We start from the raw sequence: 25859 nt of genomic DNA, 5'->3' as shown, positions 1-25859 counted from the left end.
AACTGTCCCATATTTCTACGACTGCATCCTTTGACTGGTAAATGATTCTGCTCCCATTAAAAACTGAATGACTGAATGCCTTGGAAAAAAACAAGTGTGTTTAGCATCGTGCCAACTAATTACAGTGGCTGCCTTGCAGCTCAGTGTTGAATTGGACTTGTCCTTCTGAGCATGGACCCAATCAGTCATGGTCAGTATTGTGTCAGCTAACTCAATTCTTTGTAATCAAATTTAAATGTAAGAGTGATTTTGTCTCCTCTAACTCAGGTGTCTTTCGTTTTAGCTGCTTTAAGTATAAACCAGTCAACCTTGGCTCCTGTTACAATCAGTGCAGTGTAATAAGTGCTTCCAGAGGGTAATACATTTCATCCCATGAGAGGTGTCTGTCTCATCTGGAACTCCTATATCTCATCTATCTCATACATGTCTATCACACTTATGATTGGTGTCTAAGACAGGTCAAGTATATATCATCCCCCTGGGGATCCTGTTATTCTCCATAACTACAACAGAAATCTTGCTTAGATTTCGAACTAAACAACATCTTCCAGTGAAAGTAAATCCCTCAGATCTCTTTCAAGCACCCTTAGAGCACATTTCAGAATTAATATGGGCATGGAAATCTGCTGCCAAGGAAGGGCAGCATTGTTTGGAGCAAGGTATTTTCACCTCCTCTTATGCAAAAAGGACAGGTTGTACCTCACTAAACCCGATGTGGTCTGGTAGCAGTTTGGGCACTGAGCTTCAGTTTTTGGCTGCCAGAAGCTCTTTCAGAGAAGTGGTGTTTTCTCATGGCCCTCAGTCACCTCTGCCCACCCCAAACTGATATCATAGATGCTTGGGTCACCTCAAAGGGCATGTGTGGCTGTCTTTAGGCAACAGAATAAATAAGTGGGGGAAAAGAGCAATATTTTGTTGCTGGTGGCTTTTAGAAGGAATTTTCAAATGGTTTATTCTACTTCAGTACACATCTAGCTTCTGCTAAGAGCAAACTCCATTCACTTTAAAAAAATTACTTAGTGCACTTAATAACCCTCTTACAGAAATGACTGTAGCAGTTTCAGTTCTGCAGCAGTTGTTGGCTTTGACTCCTCTCCAAGCAGGCTGCCATTTTTTTGGCAAGTGAGGTTTGTGATGGACGTAATGTCACCAGTTTGCACATCAGTGTGTGGAAACAGCAGGTCTTTTTGAAAGATGTTTTCTGGTGGGTTGCAACTGATATTTAAATCGATATCTTTTAAAGCTACCTTGGTTTGATACAAACTGTCACTTATTCTTACCTTTCTCCCCCAACCTGTTTTCCTTCCACATCTGCAGAAGTGCTTTGCATTATTGTGGCCTGGAGCATCTCTGAGTGTTCTTCTAGGAGCATCTGATTCTACAAAATTATCTGATACAGATAAATAATGCTGTTTGCTGCACAAACTGCATATGTATAAGCAAATCTCTGTCTAAATTGCTGACAAGAACAAAACACAACAGTGAAACTTGAAATCAAAAATGCATACATTCTAAAATTCTCCTCTCAACTTGCTCCTGACTCTTGGAAAAGGCTCTTGTGATTTTAAAAGATAAATAATCCTTACTTTTTTATTTCCTGACAGTATTTATAGCAATAAAGGCAAGGAGATCCCTTCAGGGATTAATTAGACTGTAACTTAAGTCTCTGCTCGTCATCACGCCAGGGCCTTCCCATTGTGTTTGTTTGTCCTTTTAGGAGAAACTTTGGTTTATCTATCCCCTTTTCTGGATATTGAAGAAAATTTGGGTACAAAGCAGGCTGCCAAGGAAAACTATTCTTCCATCATTGCAAACCTGTTGGTGGAGTGTGTCTAGATCAGCCTCTATTAGGGAAATCTTTGGAGGTTAGCAGACCTTCTGTGAGACCTTCTGGTTTGTGCTTGGTTTAAAAAAAACCCCAAAACACAACAAAATTAAATTTGGAGAGTGAGGGAAAGTGATGTTCTACTTGAAGAGAGCAAATATTTCAGTGTAATTCTATCAGCTGTTAAACTTAGGCCATCAGCCTCATCGAGTATGCAACATCTTGTCCTTTGTATTTGTGCCACTTCCTAAAATACCTACTGTGTTATTAAACAATATTTTTCATTATTTTAAGAATAATCTAAATTTTAGTTGTGTTGTGAATAAAAATTTCAAGGAATCCCATTTTTGACATATCTTAATTAGCAGCTTTAAATGTCATTGCCTTTAAAAATAAGGAAAAAGCCATATGCTACTAAATTGCAGATGTGATATTTGTTGCTTTTACTCAATGTGATTTTCAATTTTTTAGTATTTTCTTGTGCTTTTTCTCAGCTTTAATAGAGACAATATTACATGCATTGTTGGTTGAATTGTGACTGAATCATCTCCCTATTACAGGCAAATGGAGTCTGAAAGTCACCAGCTGAAAAATTTATACGTTCTCTGAAAAGTACATAGTATGACTCTTATGGCACTGAGTTAAATCTTATACAACTTATACAGCTTTATTAACAAGTGAAAGATGTTTTTCTCCAATGAAGTGGGTTTTTTTAAATTTCTCTTTTACAGACAGTAAGCTAAATCATGATTGTAGATAAACTGAAATGACATATCTTTTATCCATATGTTGTGCAATTGCACACTATTGTGAAAGAGTAAACCCCTCTAGAAAATTGTCTTTTTATGCTTCTTTTTCACAGCATGTATACGTAATAGTGGAATTTTTCCCTCAATAAACAAAAACAAAATCTATTTTTATTAAGGATATTTACTGATATATTCCATCATTTTTCTGGCCTTTATTAACTACATTGGGAGCTTATGCAACCAGCTGATATATCAGCATGTCTCTGCAGACATTTAGGTTTAGATGTCTTAATTTCAGAACTGAATTCCACCCATACCTTCCTCTGAATCTGATGCCCTGGCACTTTAATGCTTCTCAGTTATAAGCACCAAAAATGCTGGCTATGTTTATTAAGTGTTTATTATGTGTATTAGTGTTCCTTGACTTTTCTGCACAAACTGTGAGAGACACATTTCAGATTGCAAGTTAAACAAGGCTGAGGGAATGAAAATAATTATCTCAATAAGAGCTCATTTATGGCTTTCTGTCAATAATGAAAACATTGATAGTTGCTTGATATTAAATAGTGATGAAGTTTCATAAAGGAATATCCTTAAATTTTAGGAAGTTAAAAAAGCAAAAAGTTTTCTTCAGGTGATTTTTTTTCCCTGTGATTTTCCAGTAATAATGGTTTGTACTTTTATTAAGCATCTCTACCTGGTTTCCAGCAAAGATGAAATAAATGGATAAGTAGCTGATTTGAGTCTACTAAAATAACAGTTTTCTTCTTGCCATAGTATTTGAAAATTTTACTTCACTTATTACTATTAGTGTTATAACATTATCCCTTCTACAGCGGTTAGAGCTAAACAATTTCTGTTTTCAACTTGTTTTAGTAGATTCACAATTCAGATTCTTTTTAGTATAGACTGAAGCTTGTGATGTAGATTGAAAATTGTTAAAAACATTTTAGCACATTTGGGTTAAAAAATAAACAGAATTTAATTATTTCAATATTAAATATGTCAAAGAAACTTTCTAAATTGCTGATTTTAGATACTGGAAAATGCAGAAATCTGTTCTAATTTTAAAATATATATTAAATGAAGTAATAGAAACAGTATATGGAATCAATAACAACCACAGACACATATAAATTATTTTGTACTGTATGAGACCTGTGCTTTTTGTAATTTCAATATCAAGATGTCATTTTATTGTCCAGATATTTCTATTATTTCACTATTTCAACCTCCTACATTTATTTTGAAATGCCTCTCAATTACATTTCTTATTTCAGACTCTCATGTGATTTATGTAGTTCATCTCTCTGTGCTACAATACACATAAGATGAAGTAATAAGTACATGCAGTTGGATAGATTATCTCACCCTTAGGAGACACACCTTTGCTGTGCAGAAAATATCTCCATGCTATGCTTTGTTCTTCCCTTCCCTGTTCTGGTTTGTGTGAAATCAGAAGGAGGTAGAGGGATCAAATTAACCACATTTTATTTACATGTGAGACATCATTAAAGTCAGGGCTAAGGTGGCCTTTTTTTTCCTGCCATGCTCAGTGGTAGCCTCATCTGATTTCCATCAAAAACACTGGACTTCCACTTGAATTGTTTGTTGAATATATCTAGTCATACACACATACCTTTGCTCTACAACTACTTGATACTCTTCCTGGTGTGTTTATTCCCTCTGGGCTGTACTACAAACAATGATGCAAATCTATATAATCAGTTCTTCCTGATTCATTTCTATGGATGAAATCTCAGTCTGTTATCAGAAATGCACTTGGTCAGGATGAATATATGAATTGACTGTTTTGCTGTGCCTTTGCAGGTTTGAACCTATACCTTTAATCACAATGCTAGTAAAGTCCTGGGAGGAGATTTTCAACCCTTCCTGCAGCAGCTGTTAGGCTTTGCATGGAATAATTGAACATTCACTGACCTGAAGCACGGGAGAGCAAAGGGAACACTGCACTGTAGCAGTCTGATGAGTCATCTGAATCATCTCCAAGTTCTTCCTTTTGTCATATATTTAATGTAAATTAGTGAACTATTCATTGAGAAAAGAATTGAAACTGAATTCTTCTCTTTGCTGGTTAAGGAGAGTAGCTACAACATCCACCTGTGAGTTCAGTCCTTATTGAATGACCCCAAGAATTTTTCCATTTTTGGGGGATCATATCTGACAACAGCATAGTTTCTTCCACTGTTTCGTAGGTTTTACTAGCATGAATGCATCTTTGGAGGTCTTGGCTCCATGCTTCGGAGGGGGTCCACTTACTTGTTTGTTTTTCAGTTGCAGGGAAGGTCAAAAAGTAATGAATAAATGTCAAGAAAGATCACTTATGAGAAGTGGATGCTCTGCATAATAAACATTAACACGTTTAACAAAAAATTTCCTCCAGTAGAAGTCATTCCCATATTAATTTAATCCTGCTGTCTAAGATAATACAATCTCTTTGAAACAGTCTTGATTCTTAGTGCATAGGGACCTTTTCTGGATCAGAGGCCAAATTTCCATTACCTGATGAGCTAATCTGACGTGACAGCCTCATATGCAGATGGGGAATCTCTTGTCAATAGTTTTCTTCAGAGACAAAGAGAAACAAATGTCTATATTCATTCTCTCACTTCATGCATGAGTAACATTACCTTTCTATCTCCCTTTCACTCTATTCAGGTAGTCATTGAGAATTTAAATATAAGCTTTTGTGTTCCTGAGTTAGCTTATGAATGCAAAGCTGTTTACAGAAGACTGGCATCCTTGTCTGTTTGTTTAAGTACAGTATGTATTTTGACATGTAAATTTACATGAGGCATATTTAATCAGTCACAATGATATGCTAATTGGATTCCTGTATGAACTGCATAAAAACAGCATTTGAAAAAAAAAAATTATGAAGGGAGCTTATTACCAGCTGAGACACTTCCTAATCAGTATTATGCATCATCAAAATGCACAAGGATAAATGTGATAGATTTCCAGGACTTTTGTAACCAATTAAAAAAAAATGAACTAAAGAAAAAACTGTCTTTTTCTGAGCAGCCTGAAAGTTAGGAAACAACAACTGAAATCCATAAATTAGAATGCCAAAAATCTCTCAAATGCCTCTGCAGGTTTTGGATGTTGTTCACTGACATAATTTGTGTTCTGATAAGGTTATAGGTTGATCTTGTCTCCAAAAGAGCACTGACATTTAGACTTTAGCTCTGTCTGCCCTAGGGATTTGCTCAAGCATTTTGAATATCGGTTTTTTTAATATATATTTTTATAAGCAGCTCTGACTTTTTCGGGTGCCAGTGGCTCACTTTCAAGCAAAAGCAAGCTGTGCCAGTGTAAACCAGCTACTACATATCCACATGTATAAGCCTACAATACTCTTCCATTCCTCTTCTTTTCATGTACCTGAATTTCCCTGGTAATTAAAGTTTTAAAGCTGATAGTCTTTATCAAATTTTTAAAAAATGTGCCTCCGGATCTATTCTTTGGTAATTACATCAGACTCTTTCTCATTCTAATTTCTCTTTTGTGGATCATAATACCTACATGATTTCTAGCATAACACAACATACGAATAAGTTTAGCACACTTCAAGTCCTTGACTGATTCAACTACTCATTTCTGGCCTTTGCTGAAAATAATCTTAGTTTCTAATATTTCACTTAGATTTGATTGCACAAGAAACAGACAATTACAGACCTAGGTAAGGCCACAGAATCTCCAAATTAAGGAATTTACCTTGGAAGGAGACGGAAGCCTTTTATCTGAATTTAGTCCAAGAGTAGGGAAGCAGTGAAAATTATGCAAAACTTTTAAATAATGAGCTGGAAGCCACCAGTGCTAGCCAGTGGGGGAAAATGAATAAACAGGCTATGTCAGTTTTTCTTACCTCAGTAGAGTTTACCTGCCTGGATGGAGCTGAAAATTAGGTTTACTGAGAATCCTGGGAACAGAGCTCTTTCTGAGGATAAATGGAAGAAAACATGATGATTCTTCCTCAAGAGGTGAGTTCCTCAAGAGTCCACATGTATCACACTTCGGGGAGACTGGAAACCACAGTTTCCCAGCCTTGAAGTTGACTCTGGAGAGCAGACTACTGGGCATTTACAGGTGCAAAAAGGGGAAGGGAAACCATCTTTTCTGTCCTTGCTGTAAAACCTGCCCCACACATGTGGGAGCTGAGCAGCACTGGCTCCAGAAGTGCCCAACCTGACACAGTCAGACACTGGCCTTGTGGTTGGGGCTGTCCAAGTGCAACAGGAAAGGATCCAGAAATTTGATTATTGTGTGTACTGGATTTGTACCTCTCAGTGATGATGTAGCATAACAATATATAGACACTCTTGGAGAATGGAATGCTTTTTCTTTACTGTTGGGTGTCTTAACTACCAAACATTTGAATGTACTTGTAGTTCCTCCCACATTCAGTCTTACATTCATTATGGTAAGTAATTTGTTTATGTGCATGTTGGATCAGACTTTAATATATATACAGTTCAGGTGAATGCGTATGCAGCCTTTGTATTAATGACCCAGTTATAATTAGAGAGGTGTTAGGAAGAGCTTTTCCTTGTATACTGCTAAGATAGGAGGAAGAGGGTTGGTACATTTATGCTTTATTGGTTTGGAGAACTCCAGTGCTGGTAATAACACTAATATGTTGTGCTGATCATATATAATTTTAATTTTATAGCTGTTGCCTTAATTTACTCTTTACCAATACATGTGTCAGGAAAGTAACAGACTATTTGAAATATAAAATAAAGAAGTAATTGGTTGAAATCATTAAGATGAGGTATTTCAAAAGTTACCTAGTTAAGCTGATGTGGATTTTGCTGTAGACACTATTATTTTGTTTGCAGTAGCTCCCTTTGCTTTTTGGCTGAGGACAGAGAAGCTGAGAAGACAGTAAATGTTTGGTGGTTGCCGCAGTCTTCCACCTATTAAACTCAATCAGTTTGCCACCAACACCTTTAATTTAACCAGTGTCATTTGTGTGACCTTAGAAAAGTCCCCTATATCTTAGGTGGGAAAATAACAGAAGGCCTAACATAGAGAGAAGGTTTTCTGAGCCGTAATAAAGTTTGCAAAGAACTGTGCAGTCCACAGAGGAGAGGAGTTCTGAAGCAGAAACTGTAACATAGGATGATGAAAAACATACCTCTCATTGCCCAGATGCTTAATATCCCCCAGTAATTGGCTTTTATTTCCTCTCCTCACCATCTGAGAACAGCATTAGTAAATAGTTACATTTCTTTACTCACAGGAGTCTGTGTGGTGCCCCTGAATGCTGTGTGTCAGCCTTCTTAGGTGGCAGGAAAGGAAGCACTTCCTCTGCATTCCACAAAGTACGGGGAAGGTTTGCTGCACGATTTAATATATTGTGGTGAATAGTCTGGATCTGCTTCACCATAGGTAAAGCCAGAACATGTGTGCATTTTTTTTCCCTTGAAAAGTGTGGATGCTCAAGTTTTGGAAAATTGCACATTGTGTGTGCATGTATAATGTATGGAAAATATATTTTACCATTTGAATCTTACTGAGATTTCCACAGCATGGTAATAGCACAAAATTGCTCAGGCTTCTTTTAAATTCAACACCCCTGCTTCAGCTTCTGCATATTTGTTGCCTGACTGAAATCTTATTAAAATCTCTGTGTCATGCTATAGTTTTCTGAACTGTAAATAGTATTTAAAATGTTTCTATTGGTGGATTGTGTCTAGATAAATGGCAATGATCATTGGCATGATCGGAGGGCTGGAGCACATCTCCTAGGGAGACAGGCTGAGAGAGCTGGGGTTGTTCTGCCTGGAGAAGAGGTGTTGGGGACATTTCATTGCAGCCTTTCAGTACCTTAAGGGAGCTAATAAAAATGAGGGACAGGAACTTTTTATACAGGCGTATAGTGATAGGACAAGGATTTTAAACTGAGAGAGGGAAGGTTTAGGTTAGATATCAGGAAGAAATTCTTTACTGTGTGGTTGATGAGATACTGGCACAGGTTGCTCAGAGAAGTTGTGGATGCCTCTTTCCTGGAGGTGTTCAAGGCCGAGCTGGATGAGGCCCTGAGCAGCGTGATCTTGATGCCTTGAGGTGGCCACCTAAAACACAGAGGGTATACAAGAACAAGAGAATAAAAGTAGGTATTGATTCGAAGGGCCTTCAAAGGTACACCCCGGGCAGTCAAAAGGCTACACCCAAGATGGACCCTGGGTCACAGGTTCTTCACAGTTTTATAAGTTTGGTCCATTTGCATATCAGGGTTAATTCTCCAGTATACCCTCAATTAATGATGTAATTACCTCAAGTTTGACCCCCTTTAGAGGCTTTAGTTTACACATTTTGGGGCCTGACGTCCTTGAAGAGCAAACCTAGAGAGGTTTGTTATGTCTAACCAACATGAGAGAACAGTAGTTAACAGGCCACATGAAACTTCAGAGTTACACACCAGGCAGTACCAGATTTGAAAAATATAAAAGTTAAAACCTAAGGCATCAATCTAGTTAAAAGAATTCCCTTATTCTAAGATTCTAGTATGCCAAATGTGCAAAGGACAGTTCAACACTTTTTGAGTTTTGTGGAGTTCTAGTTTGAAGTTTTTGCATTAAAGGAAGCTGATAATCAAATCTGCAGCACATCATGAAACGGCTGGTTAGTGAGTTACGACTGAAATACCAGTTCTATGTATGAAAATGAATCTAGGAGACAGAATAAAAATAAAAATTAAAATACATAAACAAGAAATAAAATAAGAAATATAATAGGGGGAATATGATAGAATTACAATGAATACAGTGATTTACTGAATGAGATTATAAATGCTCTGTCCTGTCCAGAGTAATTGCCACATCTGTGTTTTTTGCCCCATTAATGACTGTTTGATGGAAGTAGGCAGAGAATCTGTGAGCAATTCAGCTTGGTCCTGAGCACTGGTGAAAGGCTTGATTGATAATGTTTCTCTCAATGAACTGCTCTGTAAGAGAAACCATGGTTTACTCAGATTCAACATGCCAGCAAATGCAAAAAAAAAAAAAAAAAAAAAAAATTCTGCTATTTCAGAAAAAGAAAACCCATTAAGCATTAAGTAGAAATAATATATATATATATATATATATAAAAATATAGCTAAAAATATGCAAAAGGTGCTGTGAAAAATATTAGATTGGTTCCAGTTCTATGGTGATTATTTAAAGACATCATATTAGGAACTCCAGCAAAATTCTTACTATGTAGTAAAAATACTTCAAGAAGACAAAATCCAGACAACATGGTAAAACAGAATGAAAATGGAAGTTAATTGAAGATAACTCAAGAAATCTGAGGTATGTTCAGGAGAAAAATTAGAAAGGATGGTAATGACAAGTAAAAAATGTAGTAAAGCAGGCAAAAAAGATCAAGCACACAACTTGAAAATTCTTAGAAACCAATACTAAATCATTTTCAAACCCATTGGGGACAGGAAGCCTTTCACAGAGTCCATAGGATCAAATAGCTCCAAGAAAAATGAAAAAAAAAGTCATTTTGATAAGGCTATACTCACTATTTAAGTATTTCGCAAGGATTGTAGAAAAGAATTCTTCTTTATGGGAAACTCATCAGACAATGTCTGAAATTGAATCTATGGAACAAATAGACAAAATTAAGAATAATAGATCATCATTGCCAGATTATAGTTGCTCAAAATAATTCAAACTCTCCAGAATGAAATAGCTGAGTCAGTAGGTGTCATGGGAAAGCCTCGTCCTTACAGCCTGGAACATAGTAAATATAAAAATAGTTTGTAGAAAAGGCCACAGAGAAGATTGACAGAAATGACAAATCACTAAACCAAATATCTGTATTTGATGAATTAGTATAAATTATTCCAAATATTAAATCAGTGTACATGTGGGTGTGTATGGCACATTAGAAATGGCTCAGCTTTTGAAAAGGGAAGTCCTGCCTCCCAGCTTCAGGCCTTTGAATTCAGTAACAATTGTGTTGGAGGCAGATACTATTGATAATGGCTCCTATAGAATTCCAAAGGCTTCCAGCAATATCTCTCAACAAAGCAGCTAAGTTGCTCTGGGATAATAGGGAGGTCTTCACATGGATAAATAGTTAGTAAAAAGAGAGGCAGATGAGGGTAAGAATAAATGTTCCATTTTCACAATGCAGAGGTGTCGCCGGCTGAATTCCACAGAGGTTTGTGCTCTTCAACAGATTCATAAATGATCTGTAAAAATGACAGAATAACTTGCAGAGGATGTTGAGATTTTTGAGATATTCAAGAAAAGGGCTGAATGTGCAACACTGAAGAAGGACATATGAGTGACTGGGCAATAAATTAGCAAATAAATTCAATTTTTATAAACCTTATAGGATACTTAGGGGTGAAAAACCACTCAGTCCTAACTTTGCATATACAGTGATGGACAGTGAGCTAACTATAAATACTTGAGAACAACATTTCTGCTTTTAATGTATAGTTCTGTGAAAATGCCAGTTCAGTCCTCAGTAGCAGCAATGAAAGCAAATTCAATGTTAGGGAAGGAAAGAGAGAAAAAAGAGAAAAGATCATACAAAACCATGCTGTGCCTGAGTTCCTAAATGCATGAAGTTCTGTTCCACTCCCCTCCAAAAAGTATATTATTATGGGAAAAGATATAGGGAGGCATGACAAGGAAGATCAAAGGTATGGAACATCTGGTGTGCAAGGGAAGATTTAATAGAATAGGAGTCTGCTTAAAGTCATATGACTGATGGAAAGATATGATAGAGGCCTGGAAAACCATGACTGGCATGGAGTCATTGTGCAGGGTTTCAATATTTCTTCTGTCTTCAGAACAGGAACTAAGGACCATCAATTTTGTTATGTTTTATGTAGTAAACAGCCCTAACACTGTATATACAGTGTCCTCATTGACAACCAAGCTGTCTACAAGCAGAAAGAAGGGGCTTTGCAAACAGTGCACTATCAAGCAAAGACCTTGCCAAAGTTTTTTCTGAACACTAAAGTTCATGTTGATTAAAAAACCCTGATGCACAAGTTAGTGTAAGAAAAAGACATTAATTGCTAAAAGGCAAAACACCACCTCTGGCTCAGAAATTTCCTGACTTATTTTGCAGCCCTGTTCTGGAAATTATTTCTACTAGGCGCCGTTTCTGCATAGGCTTCCCTCAGTATTTAGGATCAGTCATTGTTGGGGATGGGGTTTTAAGCAAATTATTTATGACATCACTTATTTTGCCAGGTGGCAGACTTTCAGTATTCTTCCTGCTTTTGGGTGTCTGTATTAAGGGACGTTTGCATTTGCAGCTTGATATCATAATAACAATTTAGACTAATTACTACATTCTTAAGTGCTCCGAACAGAATAGTGCTGTCTTGGATGCTTGGTCCAGATTTATTTCTACTTGAATTTATCTGAAATCAATGAAGTAACAATGGTAATAAAGTCTCCTCTAAGATATTTTTTCCTCCATTGATTTCAAAGACTAAGATGTTACAGAGAATGTCAAAGCTACTTCAAACAAAGTAGCCACAAGGCAGTTACATATTTCCAAATCATCGGACCTGCACAATTTGCAGGGAAAGAGTAGGTGCAGAGAACACATAGAAGGATAAACATCAGTGAGAAATGGAGAGGAAGGGACTTTGGAGCCTTTCAGTTTATGCTGGCAGATGGGGCAGAACATTTGTCTTAGGAGACTTAATACAAAAATAGACATTAAAATTATGCTGCTTTTCCTACTTAAGACAAATCATATGCTACCTTTTTTTTTTTCTTTCCCCAGGGAAAGTATCATATGTTGCAGTAAAAGTAGAATAAATTAGTATTTGGATATATGGGTTTTACATGTGTGTTTCCTGAGTGTGAAAATTTCATTGACTCTTCTTTAAAAGTATGATGAGGCTTCTTGAATGCACCAGGCTCAGCCTCCATAAATCAGAATTTATTTTGGGCCCCATGAAGTGTTTGGTTTAATCTGACTATCAACCAAGGCATTTACAGAGGAGAGAGATGACAACTGAAACCAACTGGATGCTAGTCAAAGGGAGTAATAGAAAGCCCCACGGTGTAGCCGGGGTTCTGTGATTTCACACCCATGAATATTAATTGATGCAATTTTATTTGAAAATAATAATTATATTTGTAATAGATTTATAACTTTCTGAGCTACAGATTATGTTATGTTATAGATTTTGTTAAGATTAGCATTAGATATAGGCTGTTTTTAAAGTGTCAAAATTCTTGTTTGAGGTGTACAGCTAGCTATGAATGAGAGAGTATGGATAGAAAAGCATTTTTTTCTAGTATCTTTCCTAATTTTAAAAGTATAGAAAGACCTCTGGGGGCCCTCTTACACTGGAAGAAAATTTTTTGTTGTGAAATAACTGGTGGAATACTCACTTCTGGACTATGCTCTGTGGTCTGAATGGTGAACAAAGAGACCACATTTCTCTGAAAATCACAAAATAAAACAGCAACAAACATTCTTTGGCACTGACATGAGGGTGCCACAGGCAGTGGAAAGGTTACCTTAAAGCTACTGCAGATAAGCTACAGAGGCTTCAAAGTGGTGTGAAGATACATTCTATTTTAACTTACTGAAAGAAGTCACAAAACACACAGGAAACTTCCATGAAATCTGGAGGGCAAGAGCTCATGTCTTGGGACTTCCCATCATGAAAACTGACTACCTTTCTAAACTCTAGAGATATGTGACTTGTGTTTGCATGAATCAGTGTACTAGCCATAATTACTAGTAATATTTAGTATTCAGGCTTGAAGTGGAGTATACATGGAAGTAAAGGAGAGTTTAATTAAATACGATAAATATTAATTTTGGGGAGAGAAGATAACAGTAAACATTCTTGTGTAGCAAATACTTTAAATCTTAGCTTACTTTCTGTTTTTAAATCTAGAACATATGGGGTTTATTGACTTTCACCTGGCTGATATTTTTTTTCTTATCTTGGGTGAAATACAAACAAACAGCAACTCCTACACTTTAGGATTTCGAGGCGCATACCTGTAGAAAACATTGCTCTGGGACAGACAGCAGGAACAAGGCATCATCCCTCCACAGTCACATCCATGCAAGTAACAACAGCTCCTCCGTGCTCACTAATTCAGAAGATAAAGTCCAGGCTCCCTTATTCTGAGAAGGGGACAACCAGGGCTCTCAGGTTTCATTCTTGAAGTTTACCACAAACAGGTTTGTCTTGTCTGACCTGGCCTTCATATTTTAGTTCTCTGTTGGCTGATTTTGTATGTTGGTTCCTGGCAAGACATGGATTAGTGAGCTTTTGGGAAGGTGTTGATGACCCCAGAATTCAGGCCAAGTAGTTCCTCTGGCTAAATTAGAAGCACAATCGCCTTATACAGATCTCAGGCTGAGGGAAGATTCCCCAGAGGACAATTCAGAGCATCCAAGTTAAGATGCAGCTCTGACTCACCCTGTGTAGGAGGTTCTGTCTCTCCATTCTCTTGCAGAGGTCTTTGGAAATTTAACCTTCTCATAAAGGCATCACAAGTTAGATTAATAAATTAATCTAATTAATCAATTAATGAGCTGTTCAGCAGTGAAATGCAGGTTGGTGAGACATGAGGCAGTTGTTACTTTCTTCTTTTGAACATTTTTTTTGCTAATAGACACAACACTTTTAGCAGCTGCTGGCTAATTTTATACAGGAAATTTGAGGTCTTCATATTGTTTCCGACAGATGTGTTCACATCTCTCCAACCATTCTTACAGGGCTGGCACAAGTTAGAGCAGTCAACCTCAGAGTGCTGTTTCTGGCTCATACATGTGGGTTACAGGAACACCTCAAGCAGGGCGACACAGAATTTTGTGCTGCCCCTCCTTGGACTTCACCTCTTCTGTGGTATTCCATTCCTAAGCCTTTGTAAAAGCCATCCATGAACAGACTTGTAAAACTTTTTTTTAATTTCCTTTTTAGCGTAAATCTGCTCTGACCACATTAATGCTGTATTTTCTGAGTGCTAAAACTGGAAGGCTGCACATTCCCAGTGGTATTGTATTGTGGCTGGGAACCTGACGTTCATTCCTTTCATTTAGTTTTAAATTAGAGGCGATGTGAGCCAGTTCATGTAAAAATGTTTTAATTAACTGATGCAGCATCAGAAGTTCTAGAGGAATTTAAAAAAATATACCTAGGATTTATTCCTCTAAATAGTAGGTGGGTTAGAGCTATCTGAATTCCTCTGGTGTAATGCAGGCTGGGCCTGTAGATGCTGCCTTGCTGCCTTTTTTTTTTTGTACAGTAAGTTATGCTGGGCCATGATAAAAGGATGCCAGCGTTTCAGTTTGAAACCATGGCAACTAGAAGGGGAGATTTGCATGTTTGCATGACAATGTGATCGTGTTATCTCTGGAGATAATGCATGTAATATACATAGTGGAACTGCTGTACCTACATCTATAAAGTGGGGTGAAGGAAGGGGAGGGGAGATCACCTTTGTTGCTGCAGGAATCATGGGCAAGAAATTAAGTTATTTTTTCCTCTTGGAAGGTCTAGAAACCTATAGATGTGTGTGAATTATCCTTTTTGATTCAATGTATTCAAATATCGGACTCAAGGAACGTTTCCAGGGTCACCATCAGGAAGTGGAAAAACTCCTCAAACTCTTTCCTTGATTTTTATATCCTCACTCATGAGGAAGGTACCAGAAGAAATTTTTTCCTACGATTGTGATGCCTTTTCCTGGTCTTAAAATCAAGAGTCATACACGGTTAGAAGGGGAAAAGGGATTTTACCTTGGTATTTATTTTAAGGATCCTTAGGTGTACACGTCCAGGTCATAGGCATCGAGATGCACCCCGCCGAGTCTATCTCTCTGTCTCTCTCTGTGTCTCAGTGTCTGTCTCAGTGTCTGTCTCTGTGTCTGTCTCTGTCCCCCCCAACACTGGGTGTAGCATTATAGGTTTTACTAATTAGCATATCTATCAAAGATTCCCCAATGAGAGGCTCAAGTGAGCCCCCCTCCCCAAGGAACCTTCCCCTGGATGGTTCTATCTTGGTTTACAGAATGTGTTCTGGAGAGGACCTTGGGGTCTGGGGCACACTGACCCCTACCTACGAAGCTTCTAAAATGTTTAGTCTCTCAGCTTAACAAAGTCCAAGAATGTAGGCAAAAAGCACTAGGAATACAGAAGTTGTAAAAAGGTATAACAGGGGTATAAAAGAAAAGGCAAAAATCTTCATGGCATCAATTGATCTAACTTTCTGCTAAAATTGCTGTCAGAGAAAACATTATGGAGAGGAATGGAGAGAAAATCAAGCAGTAGAATATGAAACTAAAACTTTCAGATTCAGTTTTAAGAGCAGGTTTGAAAGTGTGGCTCTGCTGCCTTTGCCTCTGCTGTGTAACGGAAGTTGTGCTAAGTGACTGCTTTGATTAATTTGTGCTAAAGCCTGGCACAGATTTGGCACAACTGATGGCAGTGTAACCTTCAGCAGATTAAATCAGCCTTCCCCAATAGGAACCAGAAACTCTCACAGCAGCAGTGGATCTCTCTGCCGTGAATTCTAAAGACAAATAGCAAGAGCAGGGTATGATTCTTTTTTTTTCTCATTAATGGTGGAACAAACAGAAAAAGGTCCCTTGAAAGTTAAAGCTTAGCTAGTGCAGAGTGTCCTCATGTATTATGAGTGAGAAACAAAGGAAAATGAGAAACTTCAAAGCTTTCTGTGGCATTCAGAGCTTTCCATCTTCAAAGCACCTCTCCCTTTTGTAGTTCTGCTTTGGGTTTAATTAATACATTTTAAATATTGTTACTGTAAACAGCGTCATCTTTGTTTTCTACCCAGTTCCTTTTCAGAGTAATTTAAATTATTTTATGAAGCTATCTGTCATCTTTATTTAGTGCCTCTTAACCTCTTTTCTTTTACAAATGAGTAGTCACCTCCAGTTGAGATTAAAACAACACTGAAAAGGGGTGTATGTGCATGTGAAGCAGTCCAGGAAAAAAAAATCTTTGCCTGCCTTTTATCTATGTTCTCTAAAGTAAAAATAGACATAACCCTCTCAGTTCATGTACTAGCAATATTTTATTATTTCAAGATGGAAAAGGGAGATTTAGAAGTTATGATGCATCTTCTTTTTTTCCTTTAGAAAGCTAATTCTAGAAAACCACATGAGAAAAAAAAAGTGTGAAAATTACACATCTGCATATTTGTAGTCATACTATTTTGTTCATGCTGTCACTAATTTTTTTCACATGTATTTTGGGGACTTGGACATGAGAAGAAACAGAAGAGATGTGCACTAGAAGAACTATAACATTTTGCATCTTATTAAGCTATTTTTGTCTGTGGAGACTTAAGAAGTTTTATCTATTAAAATCATGTATTTCTTCTGCAATTTTGAGAGAAAAAGGAAGACTGCAATATGAAGAAAATGTCATTTTGCCGATTTGTCTAAATACTGCCTTGTAGTTAACATTACTTAACTGTAAGAGTCTACGTGGAGGGATTGTTTTATAGAAATATCACAGTACTAGGCATTTTAGTATTTTTTTTGATGTGCTTAATCCCTAAAAATGAAAATAAGAGGGAAAATAGGTAGCGAGGTAACTTGAGGAAAAAACATAATAATGTTTTTCGACTCTGGTAAGTGATATGAATGCGAGTGTGCTCTCATGAGTGTGAGTTGCCAGTCTTATTTCAGGCCCCCATCACACAATTGTTACTGTGCCACACTTGAGGCAGAGAAGAGGCATTTTTAATGCCTGTGTATGATTGCAATCTCGCATCCTTCCAAAACATAATCCTTCCTGCCCTCTAGAATGTAAAAGAACTTGAGTCAGAGGGCACTGAAGCTAATGAAAGCATTCCTTTTGACATCCCTGGCCCTCAGTTCAGGCTTAAAGCACACAATGATTGCTGCTACCTTTAATTCCTTTTTTAAGTCCTCTTTTCAAATCATGACTCATCTCTTCCCTCTCCTATCTGAATATCCACCATTGTGGTCACTTCACACGTAAATAGCAGAATCCCCAGTGCCTGGAAAGGAGAGAATCAAATTTCAAATGCAGTCTCATCGGAGAAACAGGCTCCCATAGGCACAATTCATATAATATGAATATTTTCAGTTGTGCAAAAAAGCTGTGTTTGTTTGTGCATGTAGAGAGTGGTTTTTAGCTTGATGTCAACATTATTGCAAAGAAGGGAAGAAACACATACCAAAATACAACGTGTGAATACAGAAAAATCAATCATTGTTTGTCAGACTTGTGTCAGGCAAGCTCTCATTAGTCCTCCCTGCTCCTGCAAGGTTTTAGGGAAGTTATAAATGGATACTACAAACTCAACACATGTTTCTATTACTAATGGAAAATAAAATAACACATATTCTAAGCTGGGTTTGCTTTGTAAATGCCAATTAGTCACAATTTTCCTATTCTGTCTTCCTAATTACACAGCATCTGGGTTGTATTCATCTCTTGCCTCTTACTGCAAGTTGCAGTCAGGCCTTACTCAAACCATCTATTTTAATTCTTCTGTGTTAAGGCTCGCCCTCCCTTCCTCCCTTCCTCCCTTCCTCCCTTCCTCCCTTCCTCCCTTCCTCCCTTCCTCCCTTCCTCCCTTCCTCCCTTCCTCCCTTCCTCCCTTCCTCTCTTCCTCCCTTCCTCCCTTCCTCCCTCCTTTCCTTCCCTACCTCCCTCCCTCCTATATTCTGCATTCATGATGGATGCTTTATTTTCCTTTCTATTATCCTAAAAACTTCTTTACTTTTCACTTAATTTCTATTTTTGTCTAGTTTTCTGGTTCCCCAACTCCCTCTTTTTGCTGATATTTTCTGATCCTTCCCTTTTCATAATCCATTTTTCCTTACCTTTCTTTATACTTCCCTGTCTTTTTACAATCCCTATCCCCACTCTTTCCTCTCTTTGGATCTTGTTCTTGTTGTTTTTGCTGTCTGACTGTCATTCAAAGTACTGCGGTAACATAACAAGAAGATCTCCTGAGACTCCATGAAAAATCCTGTGAAAGCAGCTGTCCTTGTGATGTTTTCAGCAGGAAGAGGGTGCAGAAAAGACCAGCAGGACCTGGGCCCCAAATAATGACACTGCTGAACTGTCTCTTGTAGTAGTTTCTCCAAGATCTAAAGATGGGAAGAAGTGCTCTTCCACTCCTGACTTGTGCATCTCCTTAGTTTTTATTTAGAGCACTATGTTCAGGACTTTGGCTTGCTATCAGAAATGTTTTTCCAACAAATTTTTGCTAAGATCTGGTGTGGGGTTATTTGTGTGTAGCACACAGGAGGTTTGTTTGGTGGTATCCTTTTAGACAAAATGGGATTTAACCCACGGTTAAATAATAAAATACAGCTTATTTCATATTTTAAATGCCATTTTGAAATTTTGCTTTATATCAATTAATGAATTAACCAAGTCTTCAAGGGATTTTTAAATTAAGTGATGGAAAATAGAAAAGAAGCTACTATAGCAACATATTTTGCATGTAATTCCACAGCAAAGTGTAATCTTTCTGTCTGAGCACTTCTGTGTCAGAACCACCTCTAGTAAATATAGAATAGTAACTTTAAAGAAAAAACTTCAAACCATATCATGTTTCTAAGGTATCATCTACATTGTAAAATGTAATGGCCAGTATTAATAGAATTGGAAAATTTTATTTTTTGATTAAATGAGGCTCCTTATGCCATATATAATTGGAGTTTTGTATTCAGAAAATTGTAATAATTCCTATTGTTATCATTTTTACAAATAAATCATTGTTAGTGAGAAAACCACCTGCGATTACATACACTTTTGGTTGAATTAGTATGTTGGGGTTTTTAACCTTCTACTAAAAATATGTGCAATATATTGATGATGCTTGTGACAGGTGTAGTTGGGTTATTTTTCCTTAAAATAAGAACTCACTTGTCCGGTGAAGCATAAGCTAATTTTTAAATTGACTAAATATCTAATGTTTTGGTAGAAAAATACAATAGGAAACATTTAATTTGTTTATTAGAAAATGGCTCAATGTTGTTAGAAGGTTTCAGCTCTCGGAGGTTCCTGTTTAAGAATCATCTGCTTGTGTGTGTTTGACTGGAAGTCGATGTTTCTGCACTGCTAAGTCAAATAAGTGTTTCTGTGTGAATATATTTATTTGTCAGCTTGTTATCAGAGACTGTGCGTGTTTCAGTTTGGTCTGCAAGTGCTTATTCACGCAATAATCCTTTTGATACTAATACTGCTAATTAAGGATGTTCCTGTGCAAATGGCTGGTAGGTCAGGATCAGAATGAGCAGATAAGGATAAAGGCCGTCTTCTGAAACCTTAGAATTTGTCAGTCATTTCCACATGGCCCTATTATGGTACAAAAGTTTGATAAGAATTGCAAAATATGAAACTCTGAACAGCAAACTCTATTTTAAATATTTCTCAGTAGCATATGTGGGTCTCAGCTTTTTCTCATGATTATTTCTCCATGTGGAAAATGTTGCACAAATTATTGTAATTTCATTTTCAAGTACAAGATCTGGCCCCCCAAAATCACAATTTATAGTGACTTGAGTCTGATCTTTTTCTGTCTTCAGTTTAAGAGATGTTAGGAGAGTATGGAAGTAAAAATAAAACATTGGGACTTTAATCCAAGCTACTAATGTAAGTGTTGTGATCTCTTGTGGCCTTTCCATTCTTTTCTACATTTGTTAGTGGACTACATCTTCCTTGCATTCTTCTTTTGCCTTTGTCTTCCTTGCTCTGTGAAAATTAGCATGTTTCAATATTGGAGAATTTCCCAATTAGTTGTCTCAAGTCAATCATTTATAGGTATTAGAATCAGTGGAATTTGCATGATAGATTTCTCTAGTGTAACTCTCTGGGAACCAAGCAGGTAAGATGCTATTTTTCTTTGTTTGTCACAACATGGTACTTTTTCCAGGTGTATTTTTCAAGCTGAAAAAAAAATGGATCATGACTAAAAGCCATTTTCGTAGTAGCTCCAAGGAGAAATAAGCCATATCATCTGTATCTCTTTGGTTCAGAGGTAATCTGATGTACCTGTATTGAATGCAGTGATACCGATTCTATAATTTTATCCAAATAGGCACTAACTTCAGATGAAACTATAAAAGCTAAATAATGCATACGCATCAGAAAGCACACTGTGCCCTTTCTATCTTCCCCAGCTCTCTAGTCTCTATCTAAATCAATATCTGTGTACTGCTGTGATGGCTCACAGCACGACGTGCATTTGGCATACTGAAACTGTTACATGCTTTAAAGCAACATAGGATCTTCTGGAAAGGCACTTTTCCCCTCAAAATGCTACTGCCAATGAAACCCCATACAAATGGTCAATAACAACCAATTGCCTCTGTTACAGAAGTCACTGAAATGGAAAAGTAACCTATACAACAGAAAATAAACTGAAAGGAAATTTTTATTCTGGATCCGTAGGGGGGTTTCTGTTTCACTAATCCAGAAAGCTTAACTTTGGTAATTAGTATATGCTTCTCTATTTATTTGCATTTCTTTCTGGTCTTTACCTCTGTCACTATATAAAGGGTTTTTTTTTTTCACAACATACTGCATCCCTTCTAGAAATAAGTGGACTTGATCTCTGGAATTATTTTGGTCCCAGGTTTTAGTTTGCTTTTTTTTTCCCCCTTCCCTTTTTAGCAATATATTGAGGAAATATCCATATCTACAGCAACAATTTGATTTTGAGCCAATCATTAAAGATATAGTTACAGATCCATTCCTTTACCTGACTGCATTCCTGGAAATATGAGGAAATTTGAATTATTGTATGCAGTACCAGAAATGAAAACAGGGAAATAAAATGTAATGACTGGTGACATGTCTTACAAGATGCTGCAATCAAAATATTAGCTCTGTCTGAAATTCAGAGATTGATGAGGATTTCCTAATATGTGGTTATGCTTATGATAGGTGATTATGCTTATTTCAGCCAGGGCTGAAAATGTATATGGGGGACAGAATGAGCCAGAAAATATTTCCTCTGGCAAAATACAATAGTTATATTACTGGGGGGGGGGGGGGGGGGGCGGAAATATTCCTGGATAGAAGCTTTGTAAAAGGTGAAATAGGTCTGCTTCCTCCTTTTTAAGACATCCTGAATCCTTAAAGAACCACTCAACTGTTACAAGTGGCGAGACACTGGCCAGAGAAGTTGTGGATGCCCCATCTTTGGAAGTGTTCAAGACCAGGCTGGATGGGGCTTTGGGCTAGTGGGACTAGTGGGAGGTTTCCCTGCCCATGGCACGAGATGGAACTAGATGGTCTTTAATGTCCTTTCCAACACAAACCATTCTATGATTCTCTGATCCTGTGATGTTTCTCTACTTTTATAAGACGTGTTTTTAACATAACCTCATGTTCCAGCTACAAACTTGTGAATTAGAACAACTTGTTTTCTGTGATCCAGATTTCAAAAAACCTGCCCTGCCTATTCAGAAAGTATCCTCTTCTATGTCTTGAAGAGGCCAAGTTTCATCTTTCAACTTTGGCCACAGCCAGTGCGCAGCTCCAGTGCTCTGGGAACATACAATTTTCTTCTGCTCTTATTTCCCTGAGGAGGGCTGTGATCCCCACTTCTACCCAGGCTGGGATATAGTGGAATATGTGGAAGGTGATAACACTTTTGTCAGTATGCATTTCTTCCCAAAATCTGGGAAGCCGTAGGAAACATGAAACTTCAGCCAATTTGTGCTTACACTAGGGTAGTAGAACTGCAGGTTGGACTTTATTATAGTCTTGAAAAGAAAATTGAGGTCTGTTAGTACAAAGGTAGAAATGTTGCCTTAAACTTTCTTCTTGTAATTTGTGCTCACAAAGTGAAGGTACTTTTCTGTCACGTACAAAGGTCAATCAATACATGAAATGTACTGTACATCTCTTCTTGTTTTTACTTTCAAAATCTCATGACCATTGCTGGAAAATACTTTTGCAACTTTTGAGCAACCACTCTAGCAATCATGACTGTACACTCTGCTGTTATTTGAGAAGATACTTTTTAAAAGAATTTAAAAAAGGAAAGAAAATGGTCACAAGGAATTGTTAGCCCTTTTGGCTTTCTTCTTAGTTTCTATGACTGTTTTCAGTTTGCTGTTTAAACATTGTGCATATCCATTCTTTCATTCTTTCCATTGGTAGCTTTGGGAAGACTGAAATGAAGTTGTGTTGTTTATTTGTATAATTAACATTACAGATTGCTAACTAGAGAAATCTACACTAAAAATTCCCTATTTATATGTCATACATTTTGCTAAGTCTAAAAGGTGTTACATGATGTTATATAAGTTATGTGCAGGTTCAATAGCTACAATTATATTTAAACAATGTATTTTAACTGAATCTATTATAAAATAGATTAAAGTATCTATAGACTCTAAAATTAGTTCAAAGCTTTTCAATGCAAATGTAAATCTTCAATACCGACACCTGAAAAAATATATTTCCAACTTAATTACTGAGTTTACCTATGTTCCCTATTGTAAAGCCTGGTTTATTTTGTCTTTGTCATCTCACCTGATGGTCTCAATTCAATTAATTAATTTGTTCACAGTGAATTCACACAACCAAATCACCAGGCTTGTCACATGTGCTGGCAGATCCCTGTAGTGACCCTCAGGCTGGGCTTGGTTTGTCCTTTCCTGCTCAGAGTTGGTTTGCTCCTAAATCTTCACATTCACAGGGATGTCTGTGCTGGCTGCCCCTCTCCCCCCAGTCACTCCAAAACTGCAAGTCAGCACTACATCACTTTGTATAGAGTTTTGTATACCTAGAATGGGAAATAATGTCACTCTGAAAATTTTTTTGCCTTTGACTCTTGATAAATGTCATGGTCTTCAGGTATCATGTGCACACCAGCTTAATTTTGACCTGGCAACCACATCATTTGGAGGAATGAAAGGCATAATATTAATGCAGGACTAGGCACACAGACTAAAGGAAGCTCTTGCATCCCTCCTTTTCATTTACTTTTAACCCATAAGGGATTTTTTTTTCTCTTTTCCGAGAGAAATAAAGGCGTTCTATCTATTGGGGGTGAATGTGGTAAACTCTACTTGTGGAAACCTTGCAAGAATAAACCAGGGCTTTATTTTCCTCTATTACTTTACATTGGTATAGAAGATTATTTTGGAAATCTAATAAATACTTTACTGCTTTCTTATTGTAAATTATACTATTCAGACTTATCCTGGACTTTGATTTTACTCTCCCTGGAGTCTCAATGATCCACAGAGGAAGAACTGTTCCTTTTCACATTGGGATTGTGAAAACTTTTTAAAGAAACAAGTAGTAAACACATATACACAATAACATGGGTCAGATTAAAAATCCAAACACTTCTTGATTAAAAAAAAGTCTCTCAAGATATACAGTCTTCAGCTTTTCTTTACAATTTGATATCCAGTAGTTGTTTGGAGTTATATAATTCATCAGATTAATTACTCTAGCACACATTGGACATAATATTGTAATTCAGAAAATGCAAATTTTTCTTCAAGTCAATCAGAATTCAGGAGAAGCAGATGCAGCATGGCAGTGGGGCTCACCTTGGGCCAGTGGTGTGTCTAGGTGTTTTACTTACCAGGTTTATTGTGATTATATTGGGCTAAACCCTGTAACCTTAGGATACTACAACCCCTAGGGCTACCATAGCATTTGGACTGAGTCAAGCACAGTTAGGTCAACTGTGTGTAGAAGTCCATTGAAACTGTCCCAGTTGGTTGAAGGACAGGTAGGATACTCCTGACTCATGCTGCTGTGGCTCCAGCTCTGTGATACTTGCATATCAAGTGCTTGTTGGAAAAATGACAGTGAGTATTCTTCCCAAATAATTTTAATCCAAATTTCAGTGATTTTATTGGCTGTGGCTTGCAGGATGCCATGCTCAGATTTTCATTCATCTCTCTTTAGACAGTGCTTATTTTTGTGCTGCAGTCGCCATGGTGCCTGGGAGGGAGAAAACATTTCTGTACGATACCAACTTGGAGAAGTTCCCTGTTAACACAGTAAAGATTGTCATCCGTGATATCGCATCTTACAAGTAGCAATATTGAGAAGAAAATAATAAAAAATCCGATTTCCAGTATACTCAGAATGCATACCTGTTGTGTATATACCTACTTCATTATAATGGGATTGCAAACCTGGAGCAAGAGGAAGTGTCAGAGTTCTAGCAACAGAAAATACTACTGCTATTTGATTTATCCATGTCACAGATGTTACTGTAGCCACACCTTTCTCAGACTTTTTTAGGAGGATGAACATCTCTTCCTAAGTTAGGTCACTAAAGTGAATTATTTACTGGTTTTGGATCCTTTCTGTAAAAAGCCCCTCTAACTCATCGCAAGAACTAGGAGCATTACATCCCCAGGCAGATGGATAAGCCAAATATGTTCACGGATAGGCAAGAGTGTCAAAAACCTTGTCCAGTTACCATTTTAGTGATTTTCATGTTTCATTCTCACCCTTTCCCTCATCTCTTGTCTTCTCTTGTCTTTATAATATCAAACAGTCCTCAGGGAAGAGAATATTTTTTAAGCACATGTGTTCTGAATGTGGTAGCAACTGTTTATTTCTACACTATAGCTTTAAAAGACAGGATTTTAAATGTCAAAAGCAGAATTTTCCTATTTGCAAAACTAAAAAAAACAAAAGAAAGGAAAGAAAATTAGCAAAAATCCTGCCTGAAAAAAAAGATCGATTTGAAAGATTCCAGTTTTAATCTCTGTGATCTTCTGTCCTAAATCGTTTCCTTGAGTTTATTAACCTGAGCATATAAAGTATTCCCAGCTGGTCAATTAAGCCTTGGGAACTGTCCTACATCTCACTTATTATAACTCTAAAACCATCACTTGAAGTACTTGCTCTGTGCTCTAACCCTCACAGTTGCCTTCTGTGGCCAGGTAGTTTTATTCAAAAATGATGAGTTTCCTTCTACAGTGGTACTGAACTGCTCTTCATGGAGTAATTTTAAGGTGATGTTTCTTTCCCAGGAATCAAGAGGATTTGTTGCTCATCCATCTACAACTTCAGGGATACAAGGCAGATCCTAATTTTTTCATTCATTGCAAAGCTGTCTTTTTTTCCTAATAGCTTCCACACTTCCAACAATTTCCAGCAATCTGATAGCTTGTTTGCAGACATAATCAGTCAGATTTTTCAGCGCTTTATAATCTTCAGTAACAATTGTGCTTGGTTATCCTTTGATCATTATCTCAATTACTTAATTTTTTTCTTTTTTCTCTTAATCCCAAGATCCAAGGTCTTTGAATTTATACTTT

The 25859-nt window shown here is 37.1% G+C and overlaps 1 protein-coding gene and 1 long non-coding RNA gene across 4 annotated transcripts in view; one reads left to right on the top strand and one right to left on the bottom strand.

The window, feature by feature from the left end:
* PTPRN2 (protein tyrosine phosphatase receptor type N2) overlaps positions 1-25859 on the top strand; it is a 651283-nt gene that overhangs the window by 312283 nt on the left and 313141 nt on the right. The gene's annotated exons all lie outside the window — the stretch shown is intronic.
* Positions 1345-13831, bottom strand: LOC109144015. The gene is made up of 3 exons (XR_002044488.3): positions 13591-13831; positions 10115-10192; positions 1345-8675 (listed from the first exon to the last, which is right to left on the bottom strand). It is a non-coding gene; the product is annotated as an uncharacterized LOC109144015 (long non-coding RNA).

Source organism: Corvus cornix, chromosome 2 (genome assembly GCF_000738735.6).
Source record: "Corvus cornix cornix isolate S_Up_H32 chromosome 2, ASM73873v5, whole genome shotgun sequence".
Classification (NCBI taxonomy): domain Eukaryota; kingdom Metazoa; phylum Chordata; class Aves; order Passeriformes; family Corvidae; genus Corvus; species Corvus cornix.
The sequence above is the reverse complement of the archived record's forward strand: the minus strand, read 5'-3'. Positions and strand labels throughout refer to the sequence as shown.